Source organism: Ornithodoros turicata, chromosome 7, assembly GCF_037126465.1.
Source record: "Ornithodoros turicata isolate Travis chromosome 7, ASM3712646v1, whole genome shotgun sequence".
NCBI classification, from domain to species: Eukaryota; Metazoa; Arthropoda; class Arachnida; order Ixodida; family Argasidae; genus Ornithodoros; species Ornithodoros turicata.
In genome coordinates, this window is record NC_088207.1 from 24,032,063 (window position 1) to 24,053,306 (window position 21,244).

Genomic DNA, 21,244 nt, shown 5'->3' on the forward strand with positions numbered 1-21,244 from the left:
GCGCCGGTGTCTCTTTCGGAGTGGCCACAGGCGCGAGGCTTCATTTGCAAATCTACGTGTTGTGCTACCATCATAGGCGCCGACTGCGGGGGGGCGCGGGGGCCCTTGCCCCCCCCCGGAACATGAACTAGGGGGGGCGCCGCCTCCCCCGGGAAGTCCCGCTAAGAGACTGACACCAACCTTTGGGGCTCGGCGCGCCAGGGTCAAAAGAGCGAAGAGGCACCAACCCCAAAAATGCATCTTGCAATTTGTAAAATATGTATCCGCCCACCATACTCATTATCACAGTAGAAGGTGAGGCGAAGAAACACAGAGGATGGCACAACACATAGACTGAATTTCGCCCAAAGCAATCAGGTCAATGAAACGAAGCAGTCGAAAAGGTACCAGCAGCTGCGAGGTGTAACGGTAGGATCTTCGGAACGCATATCCGTTGGGAGCGGGTTCAACTCCCGCTGCTCCATTTCGTTGACCATGTTCATTATATTGCGCGCATTTCGGGTCAAACACCGATGATTCAATGCATTTTGTTCCTTTTGCACTCAGTTTTCAAAGGCGTAATGCCTTCAGTTGTGCACATGTTCACTGTTTACGTTCTCTCTGTTTTCTCTTCTTTTTTTCTCTGTTCCTCCTTCCTTTTATTTCTATACCAGTTCTGCATACATCATAGGATCCGCCGGAGTGTGTGATTCTTCAACTTTAGTTTTGTGTTCATTATGTTTCTTTTCCTTTCCTTTCCTTCTTTTTGTTTTCTTTTGATTTCTTCTTTTCTTTGCCTTTTTCTTCCCCCTTTCACTTTTTTGTTGGAATAACAAGCCGACATCCATCTGGCTTTCCTTCCTTTTTTTTCTTAATAAACATATCCCCCCCCCCCCCCGCCAGAGTACTTACTTCGCGGTGCGCCCTTGCCCCCCCTGGGAAAATAAACTCTCCGCCTCTGGCTACCATGGTATCTGATCTCACTAGCTGCATGGCTCGTTGGTGGTAGCCAAGGCTCGTGCTGAAGACTGGGAGGTGGTGGGTTCGGATCCTACCTCCGGCTGTGTTGTCTGAGGTCTTCCCTGGGTTTTCCGAATACTTTCCAGACGAATGTCTGCACAGTTCCCCCTGAAGTTGGCCCAGGACGCATACTAACCCCCCTGTCCCCCACTCCTTCTTGCACTCCTATCTCCATCTTCATCCATATCTGCATACGCCGCTTATAGCCACAGTTGCTTCGCGGCGCTAACACTGAAATGAAAAAGGAAGTATCGAAATAAGCTGCGAAACGGCACACAGAAACAGCTATCGCCTTGTTTACGAGCAGTTTGGCCGCCTATCAATGGAGCGGCAAGACCGGGACTCGTCTGGAACACATTCCGTATTCCCGGCACGCTATCATCTATGGACTGATGTGTGGTAGGGGGGTTGTGTTCGCCAACGACTGCAACATGTGCCTCAAAGCCTGCTCCTTCCGGTCGTCGATGATGTAATCCTCTGTTTCTGGATAATGGATACGCGGCAGCGCACTGTGCTACAGTGCGCCCTCTCGCAATGCACGGGGTGTCTCCGCTCGTGTCGATGAACGTATAGAATCGGCCTTGGCGTTCGACTATGAAGAGTATCTCGACCACACACACTATGCTTATTGGAGCTTCGAAACCAGTTACGTGTATTTTGCGTTCACCGGGATCTCTCGGTGAGATCATCAAGCTGCGTTTCTACCTGTCCTGGGAATCCTCGGTTCCACATATTTTATTCAGTCCTGAAAACAGAAAAGGGAGGATGTCGTACAAGACGGGTGGTTCCGTTCCCCCTCTGTCTTCCTTGTGGTGCGCTGATTGCGTAAAATTGCGTCCGTCAGAGGTAAGGACTACCGTACTTCTTTCATGCTGTCCTCTCTTATGTGAACGGTGTATCCCAGGACATCGAAAATGGGCCATACGACACGAGCCAGATTTAGGTGTCACCAACCGGTACACCCGTCACCGGTCACCCCATCCGGTTCAAATGAAAGATCCGGCGTACGAGTCCCTTGTCCACAGGGCAGCTTCCAAACTTACAAGATTTCTTCATAACCAGGTTGTGTACGAAGCAAAAGAAAAAAGAAAAAAAAAGAAAAGAAAGGAAAGAAAGGAAGTTAAAAGAGCGGCCTCTAATTGGTTGCCTCAAACGATTTGTCCAATCATGGGGGGGCGATCGTTTGAGGGGGCCAATCCGAGGTCTCTCCGCGTTGTCGCGCTTCTTGAGGATGAGAAGGAGAGCGTGCGTTGCTGTTTCCCCGATAAGTCACGAAGGACGCGACGGATGAGTCACGTTCCTTTTTGTGTTGGTGTAAAGGTAACAGTATCTTTTATTCCCCGCGAGAAAAAAATTCTTGCACTTTGGTGCCCTTTAAATTGTGTCCCGCGTTTTGGTTCCTGTACAGGTGTTATCAGATTATAGAAATTGCAGGCGAAAGAAAGACAGAAAAAGAAGCTTATAAATAAAATGGAAGTGTAAGTAGAATAAGTTGAAATAATTGAAGTGAAAAGCAAATGTGTATAAATTAATGAGGGCCAAGCGAGCACAGTAGAGCGTCGCTCTCCGTTGATTAAAGTAGGACTCCGCAACAAAATCACCACAAAGATTGTGACATAGCAGTAACACTTCGGGTGTCAGAAACATACATACGAAATATCGCGTTCCCAAAGCGCGCAGATTTTACTCGAACGAATTATTACCAAGTGAGCGCTTCACCTCTCTGAAGCAAGACTGCGCTGAAAGCAACACTGCTGACGTCATCCGGCATGGAAGAATGCAAGCTTTGTAGCAGACGACAATGCTCGGTGACGTCACAATATCTTCCTCCGTGCGAAACGCTCTGCATTTCGGTTTCGGTATGGTATTGTCATCATTTACGAATTACTCGCACAAAATGAATGCGAATGTTGTATTCGGTATCAAGGGAGAGCGGTCCCTGTTCGGTATGATGGTCACCTAATTTTTTTCGAATCCTTGCGTAGTCTCCCTTTAAAGGCCGTTTATTTTATTTTATTTTTTTCGTTTGTTCTCTGAATCGAGGAAGTTTAACCACACTCCACATGTTTGCTTTCCCGCTAGGATCATCGCCGAGAATTAGTCTACTGAAATGCTTATTTCGGTGCCCTAAATTCCAAGTGTGTGTTTTGCGCGTTGAAGGCATAGTCTCGAAAGTACTTCGCGTACATGTGCTTCGTGTTTTTTTTTTATCTTTTCTTTTTGTGAATCATCGTAGAGAGAACAAAAAGGAAGATTTTCTGAGCTAAGTGAGGCTGTAAAACTTAATGGTAAGGTGCTCGGCTTGTTGAAAGAAAGGAGATCGCTTTAATTTTTTGAGATTATAAAAGCCATCTAATTGATTGAGCGCAATAGACCATGAACAAGTTCAAATTTTTTTTCTCCTGACTTCTTTTTATGCGCGTGTGCGCGAAGAAGTGCTCATGTTTAAAAATCTATTTGGCAAGGAATAGCAAGCCGTCATTTCTGGTGAGGCGGCGTCGTGATGCTAACGGACCACAGATGTCGCTGTGTGCTCCCATTGTTATTGGCATGTTTATGTTCGCCGTCCTACATGGCGGGAACTGCGGAGTTCGTGTCGGGTCTTAGACACATGGTTGCCCGTAATATTAAATCCGAATCCTCTAAAAAAAACTATGAGGTGGATTTGAACGAAATTTGTATATACTGAGCACCCAGGCTGCAAATGAGCAAGTAGTATAAAATTATATGCCTTCTGCTTTACAATTCTTTCATATTTTCTTTTATTGTTTTTATATTACTTATATTTACATTATTTATTTTTATGTTATACATATTCATTATTAAATATTATTATATTTTATACAGTTCTTTTATAGAAACCATTTTGGAAACTCAGATACGTTGATCTGACATTGACAAAAGCGTCGACGCCTGCAGTATACCAGCCATACTTTTGTCAGCGCAGTATAAGGTTGAGGAGCCATGTGCGACTGCGATGCGCTGAACCCCCTGTCTGAATTTTATTATCTTCATTACCTCATTGAACTGCCCCATACACGTACAGCTTGCGACATGCCTGTCAGAAATATCGACAGCTTCCGGTTTATCCTGTGTCTGAAATCTACAGGTGTTGTAAGAATGTTTCTTCCGACTAATATACACGTACGACGTGCTACCCAGAACGTGTCTATTAGTCGAAGTCAATCAATCTTGCAACGTATACTGCATGCAAGCTATAGATTCGAGACATGTCGTAAGCTGTACACTGGGTTTCATATGCATACAGAAACAATAGGGGACCCATTTCCTGTGTAGGACCCATGTAAACGTCGTGTATTTTTTTTTTTTTTTTTTTTTTTAGCTAGTGCCATTGTAGTGTGGAATGTATTGTGTTGGAATGCGTTTTGTTTCTGGCGCTTTCTGTTTCAGACACACTTATTTATTTCGGAAATTTCGGAGTTCAATCCATAAAGTAAAGGTTTCACATGTTGACTCGGCCTGACCTGGAGCAGTAGATCGATGTAGATTAGGCCGAAATTTTGCGCAGACATTGCAGCTGTGTGTGATAGACTTTTCCATAAGATTCAATCCATCGGGACTGAAAACTGAGCACAATCAAAGCAGCTTCATCAGGTACAGGGTAAGAAGTCCGCCTATACAAGTATGTACTATATAGAGTTTACAATATGTCCCGTGGGCACATACACGACAAAAAGTGTGTGTGTGTGGGGGGGGGGGACACACTGAAAAAGAATACACTACAGAAGTTCTGTATTGTATTATTTTTCACTGTGTTCCCCCCCCCCCCCTCCCCAAAGTTTCGGCCTAATCTACATCGATGTACTGCTACAGGTCAGGCCGAGTCAACTTTACTTTATGAATTGAACTCCGAAATTTCCGAAATACATACGTGTGTCTGAAACAGAAAGCGCCAGAAACAAAATGCATTCCAACACAATACATTCCACACTACAATGGCATTAGCTAAAAAAAATAAAAGTACGCGACGCTTACATGGGTCATACACAGGAAATTGGTCCCCTATTGTTTTTGTATGCATATGAAACCCAGATGTACAGCTTCCGACATGTCTGGAATCTACAGCTTGCAGTATATGTTGCAAGATTGATTGACTTCGACTAATAGACACGTTCTGGGTAGAACGCCGTACGTGTATATTAGTCGGAAGAAACATTCCTGCAACACCTGTAGATTTCAGACACAGGATAAACCGGAAGCTGTCGATTCCTGACAGGCATGTCGCAAGCTGTACGTGTATGGGGCAGTTCAAGGAGGTAATGAAGATAACAAAGTTCGTACACGAAGTTCAGCGCATCGCAGTCACACATGGCCACCGCAAAGCCACCGGGCGGCTTTTTGGTGGCTTTGCAGTTGTTTCTGTATTGTATTCTTTTCCAGTGTGTACCTTCCCCCCCCCCCCCCATTTTTTCTCGTGTCCGCGCCCACGGGACATATTGCAGACTCTGTGCATATATACTTGTATAGGCGAACTTCATACCCTGTACCTGATGAAGCGTGGTCGCCCACGCAGAAGCTTGTATTTATTAAACTAAGGAAGCGTCAGTGTTGGTTTTCTTGATTGGGCTACATTTAAATTCAATTCAATTCTTTATTTCCCAAACAAGTTTTATTTCGGACTTGACTTCCCCTGTTTCACCCAGATTCTGCTAGCGACTGAAAATTGATCAAAGCGCTCATATGTCACGAGAAAGGCTCGCCGAGGGTAAGATACCGATGTCGCCATAATTTTCAGACAAGTAGTTGTGGTCAAGTAGGCTTTAATACGGAATATTGTGACACGTTACGTGAAACAGTCCCGTATGAAACTCAGTATTCTACCGGTTTCTACCATATAGATCCAGAAGATACGCGTCAAACAAGAACTCCTTACGAGTTAAGTTACCGTGTGAAAAATGTAACTATTTGTAAAATGCAAATACTAATACTATTGTAAAATGTATAACGAAGTTCTTCAGCCTGAAATGTGACTCGCTGTTAAGGAGCTACTTAAAAAAAGAACGAGGCACTTCCAAATTACTTGGGACACATAATAGCACTACACAGGTTGCAGCGCGCGTGAACAGTTGAATTAGACCTTGAGTTGCCTGCGAAGGTGTGCCACACGCTTAGATCGTTTTCGTTTATGTCCAACAATTCGAACGCTTTGCATCTTACTCCCTGATGTGGGCGCACAATGGTTCAGCTTCATTTCAATGGCAGCGGTTCCTACTTCCTGAATAGAATACTGCCATTAATTGAATATCACGTTTTACGGCATAAAATGCCATGAAAGAACCGGAGAGAAAGCAAGAAAATATGTGAACGTGAGTAAAAAGCGAATTAAAAGTAACTTGGAACTTCGCTTCAGTTACTCTGGCAAAGTTACCTGAAAAAGAAACGAGTTCCTCTGAAAGTTATCACGGCGCAAAAATACCGAGTTCAGTTACAAGCTCAAAACACGGAACTTAGTTACAGTAACGAGTTACCTGGAACCACAGGGGTGGCATCCAATGTATTCCTCCGTAGACGAAAACGTGCTGGACGAACGCAATGCATCCTGGACAGGTCCTGGTCGCACGTCACAGCTAACGTCAAGGCACACGTGATCTTAAAGATGGCGGCGCCCGTGATCGGCGGCCAAACCGTTTGTAAACAATGCGGTTGTTGTTTCTGGACGACGTTTTGGATGTTTTTCGATCACGGTAATTATTTTTATCCGATAATCTTGCAGTAAAACTCTGAGTTTTGCACACAAAGCCTGTTATTGTTGATTTCCAAGGGTGTGATGACGACTGCGCGTTAAGACTTACTGAGCCGATGCCATGTGCTTAAACTAAGGAGAAATGGGTTACCATGTTGCGGAAGAAGCACCGCATAGTTTACGCTGCCAAAATACGTCCATCTCTTGGAGTTATGACGACGGAAATATGTCGGTAAGCGGCAAAACGACACGTACACAAAGTCACATGACCTGAAAATGACGTTTTCTATGACGTGCGACCAGGACAAGATGGCAGTTTTGCCAAAAGCACCCGCTTGAGGGTAGTTACAACAATGGCGGGTTTGTGTCACCCCTGTGCCTGGAACACTGGTATCTACAGCTTTCAGCTTTGAGAGTGTACCGCCCCCGACATGTTTTTCCTCCGCCTTTCGACGTGTCTGAACTTACCGATCGCACGCCTTCACGGCTTCGTGCCGGCTACTTGCCGACAATACAGCGGGGTTTCTCTCTCTCTCTCTTCATGCCGTCGCATTCCCTGCCTAATCTGTTACTCGGTAGTCAACGCTCGTGCAGAGGCCCGTGGACGTATACGTGCGTATGATGCTACGAAGCAGCCTCCCACGAAGGGGGTCAGTTGCTGTGGCAAAAATATTGTTCCTCATTCATGCCGCGGCGGTCCATTGTACGGTCCATTGCATTGCTGGCTGGTTCACTATTCAACACAGCGGGTCGAGTAACTGCTTACTATCGACCTCTTGTCGTCCCGTTCGAGGGATACAACCACGTACGGACATTCTGCTGATCAGAGGTTGAATGTTGTTCAGTTCTGGGACCATTATTGTTTTTGCTATATAAAATGATATTGGGGTCAGTATAAATGTGAATATTAAACTCTTCGCCGACGATTGCATTTTGTACAAAAGTCCCTCGATGCTGTTGTTGGTTGGTGCCACAAATGCCAAATGGAAGAAAAGCAAAATTTGTTAGATTTTGATTACAGGATTAATAGCAGACGTCTCGCTCGTCTAAAAGCATTTTAAATACCTAGGTTTGCTCTTCAGAGACTATCTTAAATGGGACGACCATATTAAGGTTTTTTGGCTAAGGCTAATAGTCTCTATATTACCCTTAAAACATGCCGATTTCGAAACTAAGTTAACCGCATATAAAACCCTTTTCCGTTCCATTGTAGACTATAGTCTATAGTTCATAATTTGGTTTCCAGTGAGTTACAAAAATTAACCAAATGGAGCATGTACAAAGAAAGGCCATTCGTTTTGTGCTTACAAAGTATTCCCGGGTTGGATTTCTGACGCGCATGTTAGATATGCCTCAAATTCCAACTCTAGCATGTGTAGAGTTAGGGTTCAACGTCTGAGAACACTGTGGTTAATCTTGCATAATCTTACATGTATCCTCATCAGTGATTACACCAGGGTGTCGTGTAAATGTTCATCTCGTAATAAACACTCCAAACACATAGAACAACACCATTCTCGCACTAATTGTTTAAGAGATTCCGTTTTTCCCCACTGTGATCGCCGAGTGGAATCGATTATCCAATGAGGCTGTCATGTATGTCTTGCAATGTCTTACATGTTATGTGTTCTTGACATACTGATGATGCTCATTGCGCGTGGCGTGATTTGATTTTGTGTGAGTGATTTGTGATTTGTTTTTTGCTATGTATACTGCCCCTCCTTCTATACGGCATACCCCATGCCAGAAGTATAGGAGCGCCGCATCACAGTGCTCTCGAGCGCCCTGTTATCGAACGCAGTCTGGTCCCAGTTCTCATTTACATTTTGGCTTCACATTGACGCCTGGCGCGTCTGCGACAGGTCCCGCGTCGTTTTTTTTTTTTTTTTTTTGCAAACCCGAAAGGTAGTCTCTGCCCAGCCGGAAAAATAAAAAGGAAGAAAAGATCCGTTAGATGTACAGAGTTGCAATCAACGGGTTCATTCTCGTTGTAGCGCGCGCCACAACTTTTAGCGTTGACATTTTGGCTATAGTAATCCTTATACTTAAACTGACTAATTCATTACGAAAAAAAAAAAGTTTGAGGCCGGCTTCTTCCGTATTAGACCCAGTGGTACGCGCATGCAATGTCGTTTTGCTTTGCCGCAGTACTTGACGAACAATGCGCAGTTGGTGACTACTTCGACACAGTGTTGCCCGTAGTTCTCAATTTTAATTGTAAGAAAGTGTGACGTAAGAATACTGAAGGGCTCTGGCTATCGAATAGATGAATTTTTTAGGAGTGTAGCTCTACTGCTCTACAGTACATTTGAATCGGTGCCAGAAGAGTATCACAGTCAAGCTGTGATACTGTCAAAACAGGACTTCATCGCAGCACGTGCCCTGCTTCACCAATCACGGAGCCGAATGGAGTACAATTATCGCTTCTTGCTTGAGCAGAGAGCACGGCGTACGCCTGTTTGCGACGTTCCTTAAAATTGCCGCAAAATGGCGTGCGCTTTCCATTCTGACCAAATTAGGAACGAGAGGGGTATAATTCTGAATGGCAATTGGTTCTGAGGGAGCTAGCTACGTTTCCACTGCCGGTCGGGCCAAGGTCATGCCTCCTCTCCCTCAGAGTTCGTCTGCTACCACGATTCGCCGATGACTGCAGCTAACTTCGCAAATTTGAACGTGTAGACTAAAAGTGCAACACGCTTTCCAGAAAATTAGTCTTGAGAAAAATATGGGACCGTTTTGTGCTTTGTTTTTGTTCTCCCATTTAGTACGTGGGGACGTGCACTACTCGCAGACGACAGTGGCCCGTCTCCATGACTACGACCGCTTGGCTACGGCCGTTGAAAATACGGTCCTGATTGGGCGACTCTTAGTTGTTACGTCACGTCGACGGGTAAGCGGGCTGTTGGTCGGGCGCTCCCGCAGCGTGAAACGTAGGACGGCGACGTTCGCCGTACTCTCGAGGTATACCGATGCGAACGAGACAATCGCACGCGCTATGAGGCAATCGCTCGTTTTCATCCGCCATGAATGACAAGCCAGAAGCGTGGTTATATATGGTAACCTAGTGGTTAGCATGTGGATAGCGCAGCGAAAAACAAACAACGCGGGCGGAAACTGACCCTCGTCGTCTTGTTTGATTGGTTGGTCACTACCATCCGGTAGTACAATGTCCGGCAGTCGTCAGTCGCTCAACGGTCAGTCCCACCACTTGGACGACGCCGGAAAGCGAGCTGCCGGTGACCGTTTCTGCCGTTGCGGGCGTTCGCCTGCCAGTGCGAACGTAGGTTTTTGCAGCGAAGTTATGTTTCTCTTGTGTTGCTAACACGCGCAAGATGGAATGTTTTGGTAATACGTGGCGCTTTATTGCCGGGCGATCTACCTGCCGGTGTGGCGACATGTTACTCTTAGTGGAATCGTACATCCTGGGCCGCCTTCGCGGCAAACCTTCTCGGAATTTCCCTTGCGGCATCTTATAGGAAAACCTGGGAAGAGCACAAAGACCACACAGCCGTTGCCGAGATTCGAGCTGGAGTCACCTGGTATAGTCTCAGCGTGGACGGTGACCTTCACCAGACATATGCACATGGAACAGCGTCGCATTCATAATCAACATGGAAACGGTAGCGCGAAACATAAATAATTATCGTGAACAATATGCGTAGTACTTTCTAGAGCAAGGACGCGCAGTGAACACCGGTCATTTGTTAGTTTCGAGGCCCACTCCCTCACAGTCTCACACGAACCACAACTCGATGGCGTCCGCATATATTGTGCGGGAGCATGTGGGATTGTGTTAGGAACAGCGAGAATGTGTTCGATCGTCGGAAAAACACACGTTGATCTCGTTTAAACTGCAGAAACATCAATGCGCCAGGAAATATTTTTGTCACTTTGCGCAAGAAAAATGGGCACCAAGCGAAGCATATGCATGCATGGCTTTTGTCTGCCCAACGTAATCGTGTAGAGCAAGGAGCGCTTGATGGCTGAAAGCACTTTCTTCGTGGGAAATGTGGTCCGTGGGAAAAACACAATACGCTACTCTCTTGGCATGAAAGTGCAAGTACTTGTCGGAAGAACAGCGCAAAGAATCCCATGAGTGCGCGGTGTCTGTTTTGTTACGTGGGTAAAAGAAAGCGTTATGGGTTCCTCAACTAGGGTTAAGGGTCGTTAAGGGTTCGTCTAGATAGAAGCCGAATTATACATTGAAAGAATGATGTATTATTGCTAAAATTTCATATCAGATAATTCCAACTTGGGCCAGTTCTGTGCTAAAAAACAAACAAAAAAAACTGAACATTAAAAAACCGCTGTCCCCTTAATATTTTCAATTACGTATACTGCCTGCTAAGCCTTGTGTGTGCGCCGTAGTTTCGTAGCAGCCGTTACTTTGGTACGATATTTAATTTGCAGTTGTCTAGCAACTTCCAAGCGTAGTACGCAGTTTTGAGCATCGGCACCGGCGGGATTTTTTCGGGGTGGCGGGATGGTTGGGGTGGTGGTTTTCAGGCTACGGGATCTGCATCTAATTCTGTGCGTCTACCGCGGCCGCAACTACATTGTCTTGGGTCGGAAACCCTAGGTTTCTTGAACGCAGGGAGAGAGAGAGAGAGAAAAAAAAAGGAATCATAATTTGTGATCGTGTTGCAACGGCAATATTTACTTGCTCAAGACAGGGGGAGCGGCAACTGCCCCCCTTGCCCCCCCTTCCCCTCGTGACGGCGTCCCTGCCCTGCAGCGTTAATTGCAAAGTCCCGAAAATTCCCGTCAGCTCAAGAAAATGGCGGTACAGCGTATCGACAACGTTCAGGAACGAACGAACGGTACAAATTTTTGACAGGATTTTTTAGCGCTCCATGCATCATTGACGAAACTTCTGGCGTCTGCCGTGGCAGCGGTATGTGTCACGAAGCGGACGAAATACGGCGCTTTCTGTTTGCTAATTCTGAGCAGTGAACATTATCCAAAAAACAGAAGTGTACTGGCTTCATACCAGACAATGAAGTCAAGAAATCATAGGAAAAGCGGAGGAATGAACTTTTTTTTTTAATTTGCATTAAGACACCAGTGACATCCCTCGCCCTAGATTTGTCGTTTTTGGCTGCAGCGTGCTGTGCAACAACCACTAACATGCGGTCTAGGAAAAGAACAGTGATCGTATGGATACCATGTCAATTCCACCATGGATACCATGTGTCGTATGGATACCATGTAGCACGCGAGAGAGGTACACCCTCCCCTCCCCTCGTCTCCTTTCCTTCAGTGATGCCGACGTCACTCTATGACGCAGAGAGTCCGCCGCAGGTATATAGCGCGGCACAGTCTGAGATGTGTTTAGTGAAGAAGCCGTGGATTGTTAAGCCGTGGAAGAAGCCGTGGGGGGATATATAAGGGGAGGGGGTATGTGGGTTCCAGCTTCAGCAGGGGCATTTCATTGAACATAGTTTCGAATAATTGACATTTCATCGAAAGCCGTTTCGGGGAATCGGCGACGAGCGTTGCGTGGAGGATTCACGCTACCGCGTTAACGGCTGCGTACAGCGTCTTATACGTGTCCCTTCGTTCCATCCGAAAGGATGTTCCCTTGCAAGGGTTGGTTGTCAGCGGACGTAACACGCAAGCGCAACAGTAAACGCAGACTTTATACTTCGTGATAAACGCTTCATTCGTTACAGGTTAGATTAAACTAGAGAAGTAAGATAAAAATATGGAAGGAATAATCGAAGCAGGTTATTTATAAATGCTGTTATTTAGCGTCATCCACGTAGAACAGTTTACTTACTCCGTCCGTACATCTGGTGTCTTTGCTGAGATTATTACCACTTAGGTACATTAACACGGAAAGCTCGATAGGTTCTCGAGTGCGTGGAAAAGGCAGAAATTGAGAACTTTCGGGGAACGTTCTTTACATTTCTGCGCTTTTTGTGCGTAGTTAGTAGAAAGCACGCAACGCTGCAGAAACGAACAGGCAACGTTTCCGGAGTCAAATTTCACGACCACTTTTTATGCAGTGCATGTGTAACAGTATACAGGTACGATGCATTTGTGAGTATCGCTACAGCATAAAGGCTGATTCACATTATAGCGTCTACGGCTGCGTACAGCGTCTTACGTGTACCTTCGTTCTATCCTGAAGGAGGTTCCGCTGCAATGATTCGCTGTCAGCACAACGTCGCTGGCACGCAGCCGCACGCACGCATTGAAACGCAATAGTGTGAACCGGGCTTTTAACACTCCGTTTTTATAGGCCACTCCCACCCCAAGTTTTGAACTGCGTAATATCTATGCTGACATGCAGCTGTTATCAAGCGGTACAGTCAGCCGCTTTCCTTTTCTGTATTGCGCGTAAGCTCTTTACTGATGGCATCTTCGAGAGGCAGTGGCACGAGCTTTGGAGCGCGCCCTCTGTCTTCGACTGGTCAAAGCGAAGCGTTCTGGCTTAGAGCATTGGTACCCATACATTGGTACCGCCAGGCGAAGATAGCATGCGATAAATGGGGATATATCCTCCAGCTGGGCGGAGAGCACGTTGCTAGCGGTTCACAGATTTCTTGGGAGTGTTGTTGCGCTGTCACCTTGTACTACAAGTTTTTGTAACTTTTGCTCCTCTTGAATATCTCTGTGGCATGTCAAAAGCCAGGGTTCAAGTTAACCAGCTATACACATGTCACAATATCATTTATCTGGCTCCCCCCCCCCCCGGCACCCGCCACTGACACACGCTTGGGTACGTTGGTTTTCTTTATCGCAGAGAAGTAACACAGCCGCATCTTGAGGTGATGCAGAATGAACGATAAAGGTTTTCGCGCTTCAGTTAGTGTTAGGTAACACTATCACGATAATTGATCATCAAGTGATGAGTGACGGCACACAAGAAGTGGTGCAGAAGTCCATTGCACGCTCAGTGCGTTGCTGGTCGGCCTGGTGTCTCTCTTGTAACAGTACCGTACCTTCTGTGCAGGCCTTTGTTCCAGCTTTTTTTAAAAATTGGGTATATTTCACTTTTCGGAATTATGGCTAGCTAGTTTTGCAATTCGCTAGAAATTAGCACATTCGTGCTAATTGCGTACAGTATACACCGCAGACCTGTGGAAGCATAACTGGATGTAATGCATGAAGGGATGTAAGAGATGTAATGCACGCTGGATTTCTACCCGTCTATGGATGTAATGCATTTCGATAAAACTGCGTCGACGAGACGGCATTCGATGAAATGGGAGAATATACCCTATGAATTATCAAAGCTGCAACTGGGGTATTAAGTGTACTGGGGTAGCCAGTTTGACTTCGTCGAAACTTACATCCCCATTTTTTCTTTATTCACATCACATCACATCACATCACAGCTGCAACGGACGACGAAGTGTCTTTATCTAAAGCTCATTTTCTATTGTATGAAACTTGGCAATACTAATGGTGCTACCGCATTTTGCATACACGTGAATACCTTTCTCGTGTACTGTTTAAAACTGAAAACTTAAACATGCGTGTGGTTTGATGCATGTGATACACCATAAACATGTTTAAGAAAACTACGTCTCACGAACAACTTATTCGCCACGCAACACCTTTACTTTGATGACGATTAGAGCGTTTCAGAGACACAGGCAGTAGTTTACCGCACTGCAACAATGATATGATTAGACTACCGGAAATACGACATTTGTGCCATTCTCCTGAAGACGAGTGCTGCCCACTGGTCGTACAAAGGGGTTAAAGTTAAAATACGCAGAGAGGTTGATCGCAGCTATATAAGAGGACTTGCTACGCGTAGCAAGTCCAATGGATGCAAATGGATGCGGAGCTCCGCATCCATTTGCCGTGGCTGCAGTAGCCACTGAAACTTATGCGCGCGGGGTGTTATTTTGCATGCTATTCCTATCAATTTCCATGGCAACTGGTTCATTGGTTAATTCACTGTATTCCTTGTCTTTCCAAAATGCGAATTTTCACTTGCGTCATCAATGCCGTGATCCATTCAATTGATCTCAGCGGATATCATCTCTACTTTGTGAAACTCACTCGTTGCAAATTCCAGTGCCTTTATTTATTTATTTATTGTTTTTTTTTGTTTTTTAGCGTCGCAAAAAGGGCAATCGCGAAAGTGAGAACCTCGCGTCGTAAAACTGCCACTAAAAAACTGCTGCTTTTACTGTAATCGAAGCCACTTAGAAGGAGGGTGAGCAGGAATGCTGCCTTCGCGTTATCCACGAATCTGCCCCATCGAACTGGTAGTAATGGAGTGCGGACTTGTTTCCTCAGCACATTCTTCCCTGCCGGGGGTGCTGCCCCGAGTATTTTCTGTGTCATGTATCTGCAGACTCTTTCTGCTTCTGGGCATAGCTGAGAAGAAGCCGGAAAGACGAGGAGATGTAATCTTTTTCTTATCTCCGCGTTTTTCTTAGGAAGCTTGTCCCAAACGTTGCGGCTACCACACCCGATAAACTTATCCTTCCTGGCAAGCGTTAATTTTCTATCTAATCTAATTTGAAAGTTTTGTTGTTGTGACTTTGTAATGCTTGCCACGACATAGGCACCAAGGGGTAATGTCCAGTCAATGTATATAATATGCTTTAAAGGGACATCAAACCGGCCGCGGCCGGCTAACCTTTTCTTTCATATCGCAATAAACATATCCCCTCATACAAATTCTGTTATACCTATTGGAGCACGACGCCTCATCGGTCTATTTGTCCCATTATGAGGTCACACGCCATTGCGCGCTTTTTCTGTGCTTTCCGCGTCAACGATGCTCAACACACGATAGCGCCGTTTCGTTCCCAACAACGAAGGGTTCAGCGTTTCTCCCGGAAATATCCACACATCGCTCGCGATCTGGAACCTAGCAATATAGTGCCTGTACATGGCCGCAAGTTCAATCTTGGCTAAGCACGGGACCCATATTGGGACGATACTATCCGTTCCTAACAACGAATGTTGCCATACGCTTTGCTTTCGCGCCGCAGCAGACTATCCTCAGCAGCCAACAAAAGTGCGCGGCTTATCTGACGTCACAACACGCCACGGGGAGGCCTGCGCTCTCGCAAACTCTTGTTATGCGCGCTTCCCAAAGGGAATATTTTTGTGTGTCAATTCTTGCAGGTTGTATACGTTCATATTCCGCGTTCATGTTCATATTTTTTGTTCAGAAAAATGTGCGAGGTGCCTTCCGTGCTCCTTTAAAGTGAGCAGCGTTTCCCCGCGATCTTAGCGTTTATCCACTCCAAGCAACAAACCGACATTTATTCGCAATCATCGCACGCTATACTGCGGCGTGCAAGCCGCTATTATTAAATGCTCGTAAATGCTCAGTTTCCGTGCGCGTCCCTGACGCCGCACCTGCGACGGAGGGACGCAGCAACGGACTGACATAGGAAATCTCGCTCACTCAGATGAGCGATGGCAGTGGAGGACAGCAGGGCAGGAAAATCGGAGGTGGGAGGTGGATAAACGTTATTGCTTTACAACCGTAATGCACAGCACGCCGATTACGCTCTGCTTTCTCTCCGAATAGTAACCAAAATACGTAATTCGCGCGCGTCAAGCTAGGTGGCGCTGACTCTAGGAAAAGGTCAGTTCTGTGTATTAGAAGGGAGTTTGTTAATGGGACCTAGATACAGAAGGCCTGCTTATTGCCTCCTCTCCCTCCTTCGCTCCGTGGACACGTACAGTCAGAATTCGTCTGCTACTGCAATTCGCCGTTCTGCCAATTCAGGAACCTGCGAATGATTGCAGCTTACTTGGAACCTTCAGACGTGAATATTTAGACAAAGTGCAACACGCTTTCCAGAAAATGAGTTTTAGAAAAATTGGGGCCGTTTTGCGCTTTATTTCCAAGTTTTTCACATTTATTAAGCGGGGACGTAGAATCGCCACTCGCAGACGACGGTGGTTCGTCTTCATGGCCGCGACCGGTGAAAGCACGTTCGTGATTGGCTACGGCCGTTGAAAACACGATCTTGATTGGCTGGACTTTGTTGCTGGAATTGTTACGTCACGTCGACGAGTAAGCAGGTTTTCTCTATCTAGATAGTGTTGCACCTGCATATACCTGAAGCTCCACCCACTTTTTGACGTGTCTAGCCAATCACAGGTCGGAATAAAGTTCCCCATTATTGCAGGCCATCCAGTACTTATACCTCACCATTATTTACTGGGTGCCACCATTTTGGAGAAACTAGATTGATTTGGATTGAAACGGATATCACTGGTTGCAGTTCAAAACGACGGATTTTGCGTACACTTTTATCAACTCCATCTGCATGGAGAGAGGCATGTTGGGAAGGCTCAGAACTGCAGAAATAGTTGCTGGCGGAACCTATTCGCCAGGACGCCCAGGAGAGCGGCAGGACCTCCTCTTTGTAGCAGACGGCTGCCGGTATGAACTTTTAATCACGTAACTTAAGTAGATGGGATCGAAAATGCCCAAAGATGCATCTATAAATTAGATTCAACGATATAATCCAAAATCTTACGCATCAGTGCTGTCTTTCTTGCCATTTTCTTGAGATCGCGGCCTTCACTAGGCCTAACAGTAGCGACGAAACATGTCGTTTTCGCGTAAATAATGATGGCGAAGCGAGAGTTGAAGCCGATTTTGCAGCTGGATACAAGAGGATGTATGCACACCGAGTAAAATTAGAGCCGTTTATGAAAAAAAAAAAAAAAAAGTCACGTAATCTCCGTTGCGCCGTTCCAAGCACCATCCTCCATTTTGGCGAAAATTTGGTGTCATGGCGGCTCCCATGTAAAATGGCAACCAATGAAATGCGCCCAAGTTTGATCGACAGGTCGAGCCTCTTTTTTTAGGCTCCTCCTCATGGCCAGACACCCTTTTAATACACGGCACTGAAAAAGGTATAAGAAGGTGTCTAAGAGCGGTAAAACCTTAGTGCAGGGGAGAAATAATGGAAGAGCAGAAACACAGCACTAGACTCACAAACCACTGCGAATTTAGCGCTTTTAAACATGTTCCACCAAGCAGCCCGGTTTTTAACTCTGTTCAATGAAAGGGTGTACTGATAAAGGTGAGGGGAATATGAAGATTTATTGAAGATAAAAGGAAAGGTCAGCCAAAAGAGGTCGGCTTGCTATCTAAAAAAAGAAGATAAGGAAGGTGTGAGATGAGAATGGTGAGGGTTACATGCAGCACACACATATATACAAACGAAGCTTTTTTTATTGCGTGTTAGCGTCGTGAAACAACGTACAGGCGTGGACATATTGGGTTGGTTTGCGTCCTGGGCCGACTTCACGGCGAACTGTGCCGGCATCCGTCAGGAAAGTCTGCCGGAAAACCGCAGACGACACTGCCGGTGGTAGGATTCGAACCCACCACCTCTCGGTCTTCAGCACGACCTTGAAGATACCACCAACGAGCGGTTCTTCGTCAAAAGTTCTTGATGCGAAAATTCCCCTGTTTCCAAAAATATCATGAATGTATAAAAACGAACGAATGAAAAAAAAAAAAAATAAATAAAGAAAGAAACTCTGCAAATTTCATGTTTTTATCTTGACGGTACTTGTTTACGAACTCAGCATAATTCCTTCAGATCTGGAGCGTTTCAGCCCTGTCTGCGGTCCAAAAATAACTATCTAACATCGCGAAATTTAGCCGGTCTAAAATATACAAGCATCCTCTGATAAATTTTGCAATAAAAATGTGAGAGCGAAACGGTGCTTCAATAAACTGGGGAACGTGCTTTCGTAACTATGTAGCGGTTGTTTATCACCTATACTAGATATAGACGACTAGAGAAAACGACCGGCGAGTGAATGGCCTGTGAATATGCTCTTTTTTCACTAACTTTTCGTCGCCCGTTTTTTTAACGGAGCTGAAACGGTTGTATTTTCGAAGCAAACGGACGACAAAGAACGGTATAGGGTGAAACCGGCCTAAAGCTGCGAATGCCGTATGAAGTGGTTAATTTTTGCAGTTGCATTCAGTCGGACGGACCTTTAGGGAATATTTCGCGGGTGGTGCATATTCTCTGCGGTTGCACCGTAGAGCTCGTTTCGGTCCGAAAAATCTGAGGCATTGTTCGGCCTCCGGGAATTTCGTCCGTGTTTGCACGAGACCTCTCATACTATCCTCGGTGCAAGCTATCTGAAAACTCTGAGGCACAGTCCGGACTCCGGGAATTTCGTCCGTGTCTGCGTGAGACCTCCCAAACTATCCTCTGTGCAAACAATCCGAAAAATCTGAGGCACAGTCCGGACTCCGAAAATGACGTCCGTGTTTGCCTGAGACCTCTCAAACTATCTGCGGTGCAAGCTATCCGAAGAATCTGAGGCATATGGTACGGGCTCCGGGAATTTCGTCCGTGTCTGCGTGAGACCTCCCAAGCTATCTTCGGTGCGAACTATCCGAAAAATCTGAGCCGTAATCCGAATTCCGGGAATTTCGTCCGTGTCTGCGTGAGACCTCCCAAACTATCCTCTGTGCAAACAATCCGAAAAATCTGAGGCACAGTCCGGACTCCGAAAATGACGTCCGTGTCTGCGTGAGACCTCCCAAACTATCTGCGGTGCAAGCTATCCGACGAATCTGAGGCATATGGTACGGGCTCCGGGAATTTCGTCCGTGTCTGCGTGAGACCTCCCAAGCTATCTTCGGTGCGAACTATCCGAAAAATCTGAGCCGTAATCCGAATTCCGGGAATTTCGTCCGTGTCTGCGTGAGACCTCCCAAACTATCCTCTGTGCAAACAATCCGAAAAATCTGAGGCACAGTCCGGACTCCGAAAATGACGTCCGTGTCTGCGTGAGACCTCCCAAACTATCTGCGGTGCAAGCTATCCGACGAATCTGAGGCATATGGTACGGGCTCCGGGAATTTCGTCCGTGTCTGTGTGAGACCTCCCAAGCTATCTTCGGTGCGAACTATCCGAAAAATCTGAGCCGTAATCCGAATTCCGGGAATTTCGTCCGTGTCTGCGTGAGACCTCCGTAAACTGTCCTCTTTGCATGAACGAGCGTCGAATGACGGTGTAACGTCGGGACGTACGGTGTACCACTGCCTGTAAATGTTACCAAATCTTCTAAAACAGTGAGAGCACTGCAATAACTTTAGCTCAATTGATCAATGGCAGTTGAAGAAAAAGCACCAGCAGTGGGATTCTAGCCGACACGCCCTGATTGCCGGTCAGAGGTGCTACCAATTACACCATAGTGGCTATACCCCCCTCTTCAACGTACCAAAGCCCCGCCAGGAATGGCGGGATCATGCACTTACTCTCAACACATTCTCTCTTCCATTGTTGCCAGTTACTCCCACATTCACACAGACGAACACTCGTGGCGGACGGCATCTTTCTCATACAACGTTGTAGTGGGTGAGGCAATTAAACATAGGACAAACACGGCACAAGCCTCACAACGTCCACTTGCATACTTAAATTGAATGATACTGCAGCTCAAGTTTGTGAAACTCTTTCATTGCAAATGCCAGTGCCCATGTACTGCTTTTCTGTCGTCGTTAGCGATATTTCGCGCAAAGACGACACTAGCGAAAATGAGATCCTCGCGAGGCGAAAGTGTCGCTAAAAAAACTGCCGGAGGAGCTAAAGCGGGAATGCTGCTCTTAATTGCGTTATCTGCGAGTCTCTGCTTCCCTTGCATCTGGAAATGGAGTGCAGTGTTGTTTTTTCAGCACATTCTTCCATATCGGGGAAGGGCGAGTATTTTCTGGGTCGTTTGATTGATAATGAAAAAGAAAAGAAAAAAATGGAGGGACTTAGCTCCATGTCCTACATGGAGACCAGCTACTTAATCACACGTACTCAAAAGACACTCCGGGTGTACGTATACACTTGACGTAACATGAAAGAAAAATATAGCGAAAACGATGATGAAGGGTCGTAGCTCGGCAGGCTGTCTTTACTTGTGCGCACGGCAGGAAAGAGCCGAAAAGACTGAGATTAGACGGTAAAGGGGCTAGAGAGTGCGAAAAATTCCCCTCGCGAAATGAAACATCCCGTTACCTTGACATCAACGCAGAAGGAACGGGACTCATCCGTTGCGTCGTTTGTGATTTATGAGTGGAAGAAACAACGGTGTACGTTTTCCCTCGCGATAACGCGGGAAGCGCTATGCTCCACGTGCTCCTGAAGCGCACTGTTTCGGTTTCGGCTCATTTGCATACTCAGCATTCGGTTATTGGTGTTTCAGTGTACGTGCTACGTGCTTGTTTCAGCATTTTTTAAAAGAAAGGAATGCTTTCAACGAGGACTGTCTCCAGTTCTACTATCTCACTTTTGTCCCGAAGGATGTCTCCCCCTTGGCGTATCACTCAACTGCATGTGGAATATCTACAGGCTGCTCTCATAGCTTCAACCCAACGCTCTCTTTCCGCATCGGCCACGAAACACCGCTCGTCACGATGCTGCATTAATTCACCGGATGCGACTCGATGTGGCTTTTACAGCTCAGTGACGTTACCGCTTGAGACAAGTTGACTCTCCTAGCTGCTGTCACCGCCGCACTATATTGAAAATCTAGACATATTCTTCTTCATTGCCCGCACTAGCAACCTTCCCGAACCAC

The 21,244-nt window shown here is 46.1% G+C and overlaps 1 protein-coding gene and 1 long non-coding RNA gene across 3 annotated transcripts in view; both read left to right on the forward strand.

The window, feature by feature from the left end:
• Window positions 1-21,244, forward strand: part of LOC135400370 (beta-1,4-N-acetylgalactosaminyltransferase bre-4-like) — a 112,443-nt gene that overhangs the window by 52,251 nt on the left and 38,948 nt on the right. The window lies entirely within an intron of this gene.
• On the forward strand, window positions 1,527-2,118 carry LOC135399700 (uncharacterized). Its single transcript, XR_010424394.1, has 2 exons — window positions 1,527-1,845; window positions 1,904-2,118. It is a non-coding gene; the product is annotated as an uncharacterized LOC135399700 (long non-coding RNA).